Source organism: Dipodomys merriami, unplaced genomic scaffold (assembly GCF_024711535.1).
Source record: "Dipodomys merriami isolate MVZ:Mamm:240054 unplaced genomic scaffold, mDipMer1.0.p SCAF_347, whole genome shotgun sequence".
Classification (NCBI taxonomy): domain Eukaryota; kingdom Metazoa; phylum Chordata; class Mammalia; order Rodentia; family Heteromyidae; genus Dipodomys; species Dipodomys merriami.
In genome coordinates, this window is record NW_027205015.1 from 741,263 (window position 1) to 753,638 (window position 12,376).

At 36.3% G+C, this 12,376-nt stretch overlaps 2 pseudogenes; both read right to left on the reverse strand.

Annotated features, from left to right (window-relative positions):
* Window positions 1–2,207: 2,207 nt before the first annotated feature.
* On the reverse strand, window positions 2,208–2,837 carry LOC138803725 (protein lin-28 homolog A pseudogene; annotated as a pseudogene).
* Window positions 2,838–7,661: 4,824 nt separating this feature from the next.
* On the reverse strand, window positions 7,662–7,761 carry LOC138803732 (U6 spliceosomal RNA; annotated as a pseudogene).
* Window positions 7,762–12,376: the final 4,615 nt, after the last annotated feature.

Genomic DNA, 12,376 nt, shown 5'->3' on the forward strand with positions numbered 1-12,376 from the left:
AATGTCATATTTGATGAGAATTACGTATAAAAAACATGGCTTCAGGTTGGGAACAAGGTGGGTGTGTGTGGGGGGGTGGAGAGTTTGGAGCCCTAGCGTCTTCAGAATCTTTGCATAAGTCACATAAAAGTTGAAGAGACATTCCAAGAGTCATCTGTGTACGGGCATGTAGGTTTTCTTTTGAGGGAGAAAAGGGTAGAGGATAGGGACTTATTATTATTTTTACCAATGAAGTTCTTGTCCAAAATGGGAAATAGGGGAAGTGAGGGAACAAAAGAATAACTGGTTCAAGATCCTCACTTTAGAAGGTCCGCCAACTTAGCTTCAGATCCTTTTGTCTAGTGCAGAACCTTCTGTCAAAGATGCTTTGGTTAATTTTCTCAATTCTAAAAGAAGTTTGTAAACAATAAAACCCCCAAAAGAACATGGAGAAAAGACCCACACATTATTATTTACACAAACTAGGCCACCTAGCCAATGACCAACTCAGAAACTCTGTAAAGTCCTACAGAGCCTAGACAAATACAATTAACTAGAGGGGGGCAGCATTTGTGGGGAGACAAGAAACTAGGATCAGACACACATCACCCAATGCATTCTATTGCATTTGTCCCGTTTCAACACATGAGGTAGGTTTGCGGTGACTCACAGCATGTAAACGAAACCTCCTTTTTCTCCTTTAGCTAACACAACACTATGAACAATTATGCAGCAGGGCAGGACACGGGCTCCAGAGAGAGGCCTTCACTTATGGGTTTCCCTGGAAGCCAAGACTGAGGATTTTGGTCCTTGCTTTTTATAGATCCATCCCTGCATGGCTAGTACAAGGTGGACACAAATCTGTGGTCTTAAAAGCCAAACATATCAATTCCCATTTCTTAGAGGAAAAAAATTCATATACAGTTACTTGCACAGTAATCCCAGGCTAACCTAGTGAAGGATAGATGTGGTATATGGAAAGAAAACAAATCGCATAGCCATAGGATTAGACAATCATTACTAACCTTGGCTTCCTCTTTGGGCGTCTTCTACCTTGTCTGCACCACCGTTTCCTGTTTAGACTAATTTCCATTCTTCCAGCAGAAGGAGAACAAGTCATGGGGCAACCCAATTAAAAGCCTAGTCTCCCATGAAACATTTCCAAGGGTTGAGGGGGTTTCAAGAGGACTCTATGGCAGAAAAGCCAGCTCTAACTGGCAAAAATGAAGTAGTTCAATAGGCTATGCACTCCAAATGGTTGCTCTCCATGGTGATAGAAACAACAAACTCTTCCTGCTATGCCGACCTGGAGCTTTTGCCCATTTATCCCTGAGATTGCTCATGTACCTGAGAACACAGTGCAGGAAGGAGGGCCTTAAGATTAAAATCTATAAAAATACAAAACCAGAATATTTATAATAAGAAAAAAATTAAAATGCACAAGATATGTCATTCGCACAGATACTGCAGGCTTGGCATACTGGAGAAAGCCGGGACCCAAAGTGCAGTTATCGAAGGGAACAAGTAAATTACAATCACATTGGCCCAGAAATGGGGGCGGGAGCGGGGAGAAGCTCAGAGCAGCAGGTTTGCAGCCATTCCCTAGTCACCCATGTTGCCTGTCATCACAATCCAATTCCTGGACCAGCTCTCCCAGCACTAAGGCTCAAGATAGGGTGATGAGGAAACAAGATGTGCAGGGGAGGAGATGGTGGACAGGCAAAAAACAAAACAAAACAAAACAACCCTGCCTTGCTCCTGATGGGTCCTCCTACCCGGGGTACTACACTTTGGGGATTTGGGCCCATGGATCTGCTGGTCTTGTGCTTAATTGTTTCACACCTTGGGAAGAGAAATAGGACACATCCTTCTTTAAAGGAACAACTTGCCAATCTGGGTCACTTTTACAAGCTGGAGGCTGGGGGGCTGGGAGGGGAAGCATGTAGAGCAGGTGAAGCTTATCATATAAAGTACGCAGGTTTCAAAAGTGGTTGCCCCAAAGCCCCTCACTTGAATTGGGATAGACCATGATGGGATTCCTATGCATCACCCCTTCCCCTCATCAAAAGAGAAGATGGGGTAATGCTGGGACATCCTGGCCTGAGACATATGGAAGTGCCAGCTACTCGCCAACCAACCCCATATCCCCACTTTCTCCACTTTGCCAATTGATGCCAGCTCCTTGAAACTTCCTGCTAGCAAGAGTAGCCGCCCTCGGATCTGGTGGCTCACTTTTGGGCCTTGGGGAGCAGGGCAAGGCTATGGATCTTTTCTTCTTCTTCCCTAAAGTAGGCAGGTTTTCCCTGGGAACTGGGGATCTGCTGAGCCTTCAGTGGACAGGAGGCCACCATGTGGTTGATGCTTTGGCAGAAGTGGCACTTCTTTGGCTGTGGTGGCTGCTTGCATTCCTTGGCATGATGGTCTAGACCACCACAGTTGTAGCACCTGTCTCCTTTGGATCTGTGCTTCTGCATGTTCTTCCCCTTTGCCCACTTCTCATTCCCAATACAGAACACCCCACTGGGCCCAGTGACTCGGATGGATTCTAGGCCTTTGGCATACTTTTTAAAGTTAAACTCCACAGCCTCTCCCTCCCTCAGGCTCCAGAAGCCCTCCAAGTGCAGCTTACACTGGTGCACAAAGACGTCCACTAGGGGGTAGAGAGAGACCCTGGGGTGGGCTGTCATGGATAGGAAGCCAAACCCCATGCATGTTGAACCACTTACAGATGCAGCAGCCCAGTGCAGCAGCTGAGGCTCCTCGGCCGCCTGAGCGGCATCCGATGGTGGCTCCTTGGGCGCCTTCTCCTCCCCCTTGGCACAGCCACCTGCCAACTGCTGGTTGGACACCAACCCCATGGTCGTTGGCTGAGCCCGCGGTCCCAGGCCTCTGGTCGGTGGCTGCTGGCCCCAGAGAAGTGCGGAGGCAAAGGGGAGGTTCGGAGTAGAGGCGGCTACACCTTCTCCGCACAATCCTTTTTTTCAAATTTTCTTATGATACTGAAGATTCAATTATAAACTATTAACACTTGAAAATAACTCATTTTGGGGGAGTAGGACACAAAACAAAAGATTAATCCTAATTATATTCAAAGACATTTATTTACACTACAAATTCACTCTTATAACTACAAAGATTCTAAAAATAACTGAAGCATAGTGTCAGAAAGTACATAATTTAACTTCATCATGTACATTCAAAGGACTGGGTTAATAGAAAACAAAATTATACTAATAATTAGCTCACCCAATTCACTTCCATTCTTTTATTCTATATCTTTTAGTTTCATAAAAACTGGCTTTTCATAAAATGATGCATAAAAAGCCTGTATACCCATTTACATTTTCAGATTTTAACAATGTTTATTTCAGAAATGTTTTTAGTTGTATAGTCAATGAATTGAAATAACACTAAAATATTCAAAGGGGTTTCAGAAATTGCAAGACTCGCTCTGGGATGTTATTTATATTGGAAAAGATATTCAAAAAGCCTTATTTGTTAATATTGCGATAGTTACTCCCACAAAAGAACAATTAATGAAGAAACATTTGTATGTACAAAACAACTTCAAATGCATCCACAATCTGGAGGTGACACATGTTTTTGTTTGTTTTTGCAATGTATATTTAACAAACATATCCACAATACTGATTTTCAGTCAATATGATGGGATATTAAAACCTAAAAAATACAGGTTTTTTATCTTAGTGTGAATAGATATGATCTTACCAAGAATGTTTTTTTCAAAAGAAATCTGGAAAGTGTTTATCCACCTTGAGTTTCACAGGAATAACCAGAGAGTAATACCTGCTTGGTCGAGTTGGTCAAAATCACTTCATGAGTATATCTTAAAAGTATATCCAATTTAAGAGGTCAAATACATATTTTGTACTGACAGTCATCTTACAGCAATAACTCACTACCTAATTATATGTGTATCTTCTTGCCTAATATATACTAAGAACTGAAAGTGATCTATTTTATCTAACTTAATGGTGTAAATGCTTTGATTATGGTGATGTTATTATTTGACAAATGAAATGTACAGAAGGGTGGTTCCACTGAAATGACAGGATGGAGCACTGATAAATAACATTTCAACACAGCTCTTTTCAGCCTCACTCTGTCCACATTGGCAAGCAACATTGCAAACACACACACTCACGCACATAAACACACATGTGCGCACATGTACAAACACATATACATGTATGCCAAATTCAGGATTTATTGTATAAAAAAGTTCAAATAAAATATTAGTGATTAGGAAAAATGATAATTTGCCTTATTACAAAATAATACATAATCCAGTGTCCACATTTTACCTAATAATACATAATCCAGTGTCACATTTTACCTGCCTCTCCACATTTGACCACTTAATTTACTTTTAGTTAATTCATTCATTCATTTATTAGTTTGGTGCTAATACTAGAGCTTGAACTCAGGGCCTGACTGTGTTCCAGAATTTATTTTTTTTTGTTTTAGTTTTCTCAAGGCTAGCATTTTAATGCTTATACTATGCTCCATTTCAAGCTTTTGTGGTTACTTTCAAATCAGAATCTAATGGACCTTTTTTTTCTTGGTCTGGTTTCAAAGCACAATCATCAGATTTCATCTTTCTGATTAGCTAAGATTAAAGACCTAAGCCACCGGTGTGGCTCCTACTTTTTCCTATACTTATCTAATGCACATACTTAGATAGTAATTTAAAACTGAGAGCATACAACGAAGATGTACAGTGATGATATTGTCCTGTCAGAAATTCAAGTTACTAATGTAAATTTATTCTTAAGACCATACACAAAAAATACTTAAGAAATCTGATGATGATGATGATGATGATGATGATGATGTTTGTGTGTGTGTGTGTGTGTCTGTGTGCTGTTGCAATATATTCCACATATAAGCACTGTGCAGGGGTTTCCAGCCATGCACAGTTATTGCATGAATATCTGCCTTGAGCTACCAACTCATGGACAATGTCCAGGTGTCCACTTTAGGCTTCCCAATAAAGAGGGGTTTACTCATCCTCATCCCTATTATTCATATGAGTGGCCTTTTTGGAAAGTAGTCTCCCCACTGTAGTAAGCTGCAAGGCAAGCACTCTACCACTGAGCGACCATCCCAGCCCAAGGTTTAAGATTCTTGTCTGTAATTTGGTCAAATCTCTGACTCTTTATGTAGGCTACTAAAAATGTTTTTACTAATTTCAAGTAAATACATATATTCTATTTCCATTTCTTTTAAAAACTAAAAAAATTGTTTGCTCTGTCAATTGATTAGAAGCATGGATTTTGTGGCTAGCTAGGTCATTGCACATCTGTGTCTCTTTTCTTCTCTTTCATGGTTCTCATAGACAATATGATTGCTCCATAATTATCCTAATTTATTTTGTTTTTATATTTATGGTTGCATTATTTCACTTTCTGCTCTGCCATTTCCCAAATCAGCACCACATAAACAGAACCATCCGGAAGTGGTTCTGTGGCTCAAGTGGTAGAGCGCTTGCCTTGATTTGAAGAGCTAAAGGACAGTGCCCTGGCCCAGAGTTCAGGCCCCACAACTAAGTTTAAAAAAAAGAATCTAAATACTTGATAATTCTACTAACAGATCTGACTGAAATCAGTTGAATCACACTTTTCCTGTACAATGAAGGAATAGGTCCAGGCTAGGAAAGCAGCTAGAGAAGGCAGGCTGATTGTATCTGTGACAAATCTTTGTGGATAATGGTATCGAGGATTACTTACTGGTAATTCATTTGCACTGGAAGCATGATTCTGAACGATTGTTGCTGATTGCTTTCTTTGATCATTATATCCTCCAAGAAGAAAAAGTGAAACTTAATTGATAGCAAAGGACTACTAATACATTTTGACTTCTCATTAAGCATCTTCAATCATCAAAATCACCTGAAGACAATAGACAGGAATATTTTTTTGGATGAAAACAAATGTCTTTAAAAAAAAAGAAGAATTTAGGTAGTCATACAAAGGACTTCTATTTTACTATTGCATTATACATTTTATCGAATGTTGAATACCAACATTAGAAAGCTACTAGAAAGCTATTTAAGCCCATATGTTAAATAGTGAGTTCTCTTACACTATAACATGGTATATCCCAAATCATTTACATAGAAGGCATTGTTTCCTATTTTCTCATTCCTAGCATAAGCTGCACATGAAGACACCACTGGTCATCATTTTCAGTCTGTACCTTTGAATATTGAGGAAAATTTTTCCTCTGCTCTATAAATTCCCTACTCTCCAGTTAGAATAATTTAGAGTAGTAAAAATGGAAAAAGATAAAATAAATCATGGTGAATAAATATGTGCAGAAAATTCACCAGATTTTTCTGACCAGTTCAACCAATGTAATCTATTGGGGAAAAACATGGACATCTCATTCCCAGTGGCACTCAAAGTCTCTCATTAGGCAATTCTGACGAAGAGAGGAAGTAAGATGAAAAAGTGAGGAATGGTATCAATTGCAAGAAAAAATTGGAGTAGGATCCAATCAAATTTCTTTTGGATCCTGAAATTATTCAACTTACTACGGTGTGGAGACTACTTTCCAAAAGGCCACCCAGATGAATACTAGGAATGAGGATGAGTATAACCCTCTTCATCGAGAAGCCTAGAGTGGACACTTAGACATTGTCCATGAATTGGTAGCTCAAGGCAGATATTCATGCAATAAATCTGAATGGCTAGACACCCCTGCACAGTGCTTATATGTGGAATAATACCAGAGTGGCTTCTTTCTTACTTCATCATGATGCAAACACCAATCCCCAAACTAAAGGTCTCTTGACCACCTTGCATCTCGCTGCTGGGAATAGAAGTAACAACTATATGCTGTATCTCTTTCTGTTGAACCATTATATCAAACCAGGTCTGAAGAACAACTTGGAAGAAACTGCATTTGGTATTTCCAAAAGGATAAGTAAGTATTACTACCTCTTTGAAGTTGTGGAAGACTGTACAGATTGTTCTCCTAAGTTGTAATGGTTTGGTTAATTTTCTTAAATTTCAAAAATGCCAGTCCATCCTTTGTGTCCCTACAATTTTTTTCACAAAACAAAGCAACAGCAATATCCTACTTTAAAAATTCATGGATTCCCAGGTGTTCTTCCAAGTGAATTGCCTGACTTTGATGTCAAAATGTATTCAAGAGTTGTTTGTATACATCTATAATAATTTCTGCAGAGTTTGTGATTTTTTTAAATCAGAAATAATTTTAACATCTTTTGAAATGAATAGTATAGAAACTAAAGATGTTCATGGTGCTTTTCTGAAAAAAGTATATCTATGTTTGTATAATGTCCATAATCTATTTAATTCGCTCCTAGATATAATACTTTGAATTCTACATTGTTATATAATGTATATGTTTATTAATAAATGTGTCCTTTCAAATTGCATTCCATATAGAAAAAGTTTAAGATTCCTTTTTTTCCTAGGTCCTTGTCTTATTTTATTTCTTTGGGATAAAATGGCAATGTTAACTAATTTCAAGTTTTGTAACGATTATGATATGTAAAGGCCTTTCTCAGGTGAAGATTTAATATACTGATGTCAAACTAACCTTCAATTCTATGAATTACTTGTATTGTTACACTTGTATTTTTGTAATCAACTTTTTAATAACTGTTTTTCATTTCTTGCATTTGAAGAATGAAAAATATGGGATATTTCACGAATTTATGTATCATCCTTCTGCAAGTGCCATGTTAATCTCTGTATTGTTGTCATTTGGGTAGACCTGCTGCTGAAACATGTAGTATCCTCTAAATTTAAGTACTTAATGATGCAATCTTTATACAGGCATATATTCATGGTTGACTATTTATAACAAGGAACCCTTATTGTTCCTAAAAATGCTATTGGTCTTATTTCTCTAAAATTCTGTGTATAATGAAAAAAAAAACTATTGTTGGTAGATTGCTAAAATTTGCAATTTTTGTCAATGACTATTTTGTCGTTTTCATTTTAAATTTGAACATACTTTGAAGCCTTTACGGCTAAATCCAAAGGTGATTGCTTTTCAAGTATTTATTTATCAACTGACTTAGCTTTGTGGAGCTAATGTATTCAAAGTAAGCCTTGCGTAATAGCTACTTCTTAACTTGTGCAAATTAAAATTTCCCAAATGAGGTCTTGCTGGGACAAATGTCTAGCTGACCCTTTACCCTTCTTCCATGTAGGAACAGACCAATCAGAATATCTTAACACTGGAACAAAACTAACATTACTGACATGAGATCATAGAGAGATGAACAGTTCAGACAGAATTGTTCAGAATGGAAGGTATTTTATCAAAATATAATTGTTTATTATACTTATCATTTCAAAAGTAGCTAAAGCCAAGAAGGTGAAAAAATTGTTCATATGCATGATTACCTACTGTCCTTGCCTGTCTATCATCCAACCAGGCAGGAACTTATACTACGGACTTTCTATCACCAAATATGTCCATAGGTTCTGGAGAAGTCTATACGTTTCTCCTCGATATTAGGCCTTAAATTGGTAATGTTTTAATCACAGTGTTTCCTCTTGCCTCTGGGCTCTAAATCAACAAATGGTAAAGCTTTAAGTCTAACTCTACCTAAAACAGGTAGAGATAATGGAATAATACTTTAAAACAGAGTTGCCTTTGATACCCTAACCACAACAGAACAATGCAAAACGATTTTTATATTATATATACTTATATATTTTATATTTATATGTACTTATTTTAAATTTCACACGATGAATCTTACTAGAATTGATAGTTTGACAAATATATTGACAATTATTCTCATAAATAAATTGGAATATAAATAATTAGGTTTAGAATATATATTAGAATATAAAAAGTATCAATGCAATGTCTTTGGTATAAACTTGTGATACCTTTTAAGTCTTTGTGGTCTTCTGAATTCACATGGTAAAATAACAGTATTGTTTTCCGCTAATGTATAAGGGATTTTATTATATTCTGATGCTCTGTTTATTGTTTTAACTCGCTGGTCCCAAAGTGTTTTTCTCCATATTTCTGAAGCATTCTTACTGATTATACCCAAATTGTGCTGATATAATGTCTAAAAGCTATTATTCTTCTGCAGGACACACGGGTCCAAGGATACCAGGTTCAAGTTATCTGCATCATCAGATAACAAGGGCAAGACTTCTCACCTAGGCCCATGCAACATGCCAACAGAAAGTAATTGAAGACTAATCTCAATTTCTCATGTCCTATAATATTTCAAGGCCCCAATTCCTTACAGGAATTAGCAGTAATCAACTGTGAAATGCAAGGCAACTTGAAATGAACGATGAGATCACAAAATATGAGAGAAAGTACTGTAGTTCACTTTCAATTTACAGATCACCAGCCAATATGAATGAACACAATCACAAATGAACAATATTATTTTAATACCCCTCTCCTAATGTAATGAAAGATTTCAGTGCAGCATAAGTTGGCCAAAAATTAGTTTCTGGAATTATAGATCCATAATTGGTCTACCAAGGCTAGTTAAACTTGATTTAGAGGTCAAATATAATTTAGAAAAACATTAAGAAGATCCTTAGTGTTTCAAAACACTGATACTTCAGAAAACTAGGTTCTGTAGTATAAAAATGTTGTCATTCTCAAACCAATGATAACCTACATTTAATCTCCTGAAAGTATATTAATTTTCAAATAAACTATTTAAAATCACATTTGCCAAAATAACACTTGACTAGTAGACGATACTGATATTACAAGGTTTTCAAGTGTAGGGAGCAAGTTACAATAGAGTTGATTTATTTACCCAACAATAATACCAACCAAATTCATTCATTAAAGTGTAGAAATAGTACCCCCACCATTTGTGTTGTTCAGTAGGTTCCTTCCAGAAATGTGTTAGATAGATCAGCCTCCCATAATTCAAACCCAAATATTAGCTAATAAAGTAAATTTCATCACATTAGAACATATATTTTAAAAAGTCACTAAGAGTTGCCTTATCATGTGTTGTTTTATGTTTTCCCTATCTGTCTAACATAGTAGGAAATATGACTTTAGGTCTTGCATATGGGTACTGATCAGAGATGCGACAAACATAAAATCTGTCTTCTATTTCTATCATATTCCTCTACACTAGTAAATATTAGTTTTCTTCTTTTTCCAAAACTTATAGGTAGTAGAAAATATTATCCTATTTAAAATAAAATAATCACACACCATTGTACAAAGCCATTTATAAAAACTAGTAGTTAGGAATACATTCTAAGTCATTTTTAAACTTTCTTGCTGACTAAAGATTAATCTTCCAAATGAATGAGAATAAAATCATGTCTAAGTGCTTCACATCTCCAGTCTTGCAAACTGTTATTGCACATGAATGAATTATGGAAATATAAGCTGACATCAGTTCAAGTATATGTGGGATTGAAACTCCATGGAATGTATATAAACCTTTCAAAGTACTAACAGGCAGTTTAACAGAAATAGAAACCAGAGAGGATCAATAGTATAGAAATAGAATGAATGACAAATAGAACAATGTGCAAGTACAGCTAGTATACTCAATGTACAAATGTAATAAAGGAAGTGGTAAATCTGCAATAAATCTTGGAGAAAGGGTTGGATCAGCTTCATAGAAAGAGTGACTCTGATCCAGGAGCGTTAGACAATTAGATGGACATGTTTAATTGTAACACACTTGCACAACCTTTTGAAATTCAGTTAAAAAACACAACAACAAACAAAAACACACGAAAATTACAACTAAACAGCAATCTCTAGAGAGTATGAATATGACCTCTCAAAATTTTAAATAGTTAATGAAGGTCAGTCTTTGGAAAAGCAAACAAAGCTGTTCAAATAGGGCAGTTTGGGGTAGGGGAGAATTTTAAACAGATTTAAATAGATTGTCTAAGGTTATAAATCACCTATATCTACTGCAAATATTTTCTTCTACGAATGCTCTTTGTCTGAACTGGATACTCGAGTCCTGAGGCACACTGGATAGCTTGTGAAGACAGAATGGAAGAAACAAGATCAAGAACCTATTACTCCACTGGAGAGAAAGCAGTCCTCTTTGTTGTCTCTCAATCTCTTCACTACTCTATTTTCATACTTTTAATAAAGTCAAGTGATTTTGAATTATATCTTTCCTTCTTCGTTCTCGCAAAATAATTTTTCAAAATAATTCATTAAATATTATTTGCCATTATTTTCTATCATGCTGTTTACTTGTCCAAACGAGCCATTAAACTTCCCCTTTTCATTTGGTTGCCACGAAAACCCAACAACTATGTTAATGAAGACCAACACTAATGCAAATCTTTGTCTCCAAAAAAACCAGTCCAAGAACCTGTAATCACAAATATTTAGCTATAATTTCTTTCTTTTTTCTTTTACCTTGAAATCTTCTAGTGTCTAATGTGCCCACAAAAATAAGTACTCCACGCCTTTTTGGTTCAATCACTTCTAACCTCAAAGATATATTTTGCTAACAAGATGCTTAGAGGAAACTGAAAAAGAATCCATTTTTATCTTCTCTCTTATGACTTTTATCTTCTCTCTTAAGACTTTCCTTAGATACCATATCAGGAACAGTGAAATTATTCTTTGCAAAATTATTTCAATAGATTATTTTTCTCTTAGTCTTGCTTTTGCTCAACAAGATGTATGGAGAAGAATAGAGTTAAATCACCCATTCCTTGGATTATATTGTCTGTTACAAAGGACAATACTTCTATGTCCTACTTCTATGTCCCCTCTTAGCTCTTGCCTGATTTCCAATTAATCACAGCTTCTTGACTTCAAGTCTAGTGAAGGTGAAGGACTATACTCCATCCGCCACTGCTACATCTTCATGGTTTCTCTTTTAAAATTCTTTTATTTGGAGGTTGAATTTATTTTCATGTCTTCATTCAATTTGTTTTGCATTATACTGAGCCAAATAGGCTCTGTAAAATCACTTTAGCTAGCAAAAACATTATGACAATCTCTATCAAGGAGTTTTGGCCGCCTCCACTGATGAAGCCAGTATCCTTAGCTAGGGCTTCTAAGAACGCGTTTTCTTACCTTTTCCATTTGCTCAATTCTTTTCTGATCCCCAAACCTTTTGGCTTATGTAATAAGACAAGTCTTCACTATTTCATGTTAATGAGGATATTATATTTTTGAGCTACATAGAAATGTGAAATCATTGGTTTGAAGTACCCAATCAGAATTTTTCTGTGTTTCAGTGCTTCACTTGCAAAGACATTGTGGAACGTATTACAAACAGAAAAGTGGAAACACAATACGTTCTTTCATTTTGAAGGGCACTTTCTCCCTAAATATTTTGACCAAAATTATCTTTTTAAGAGAATCACTGTGTAGAAATTAAAAGTCAATTCACAAATTTTGA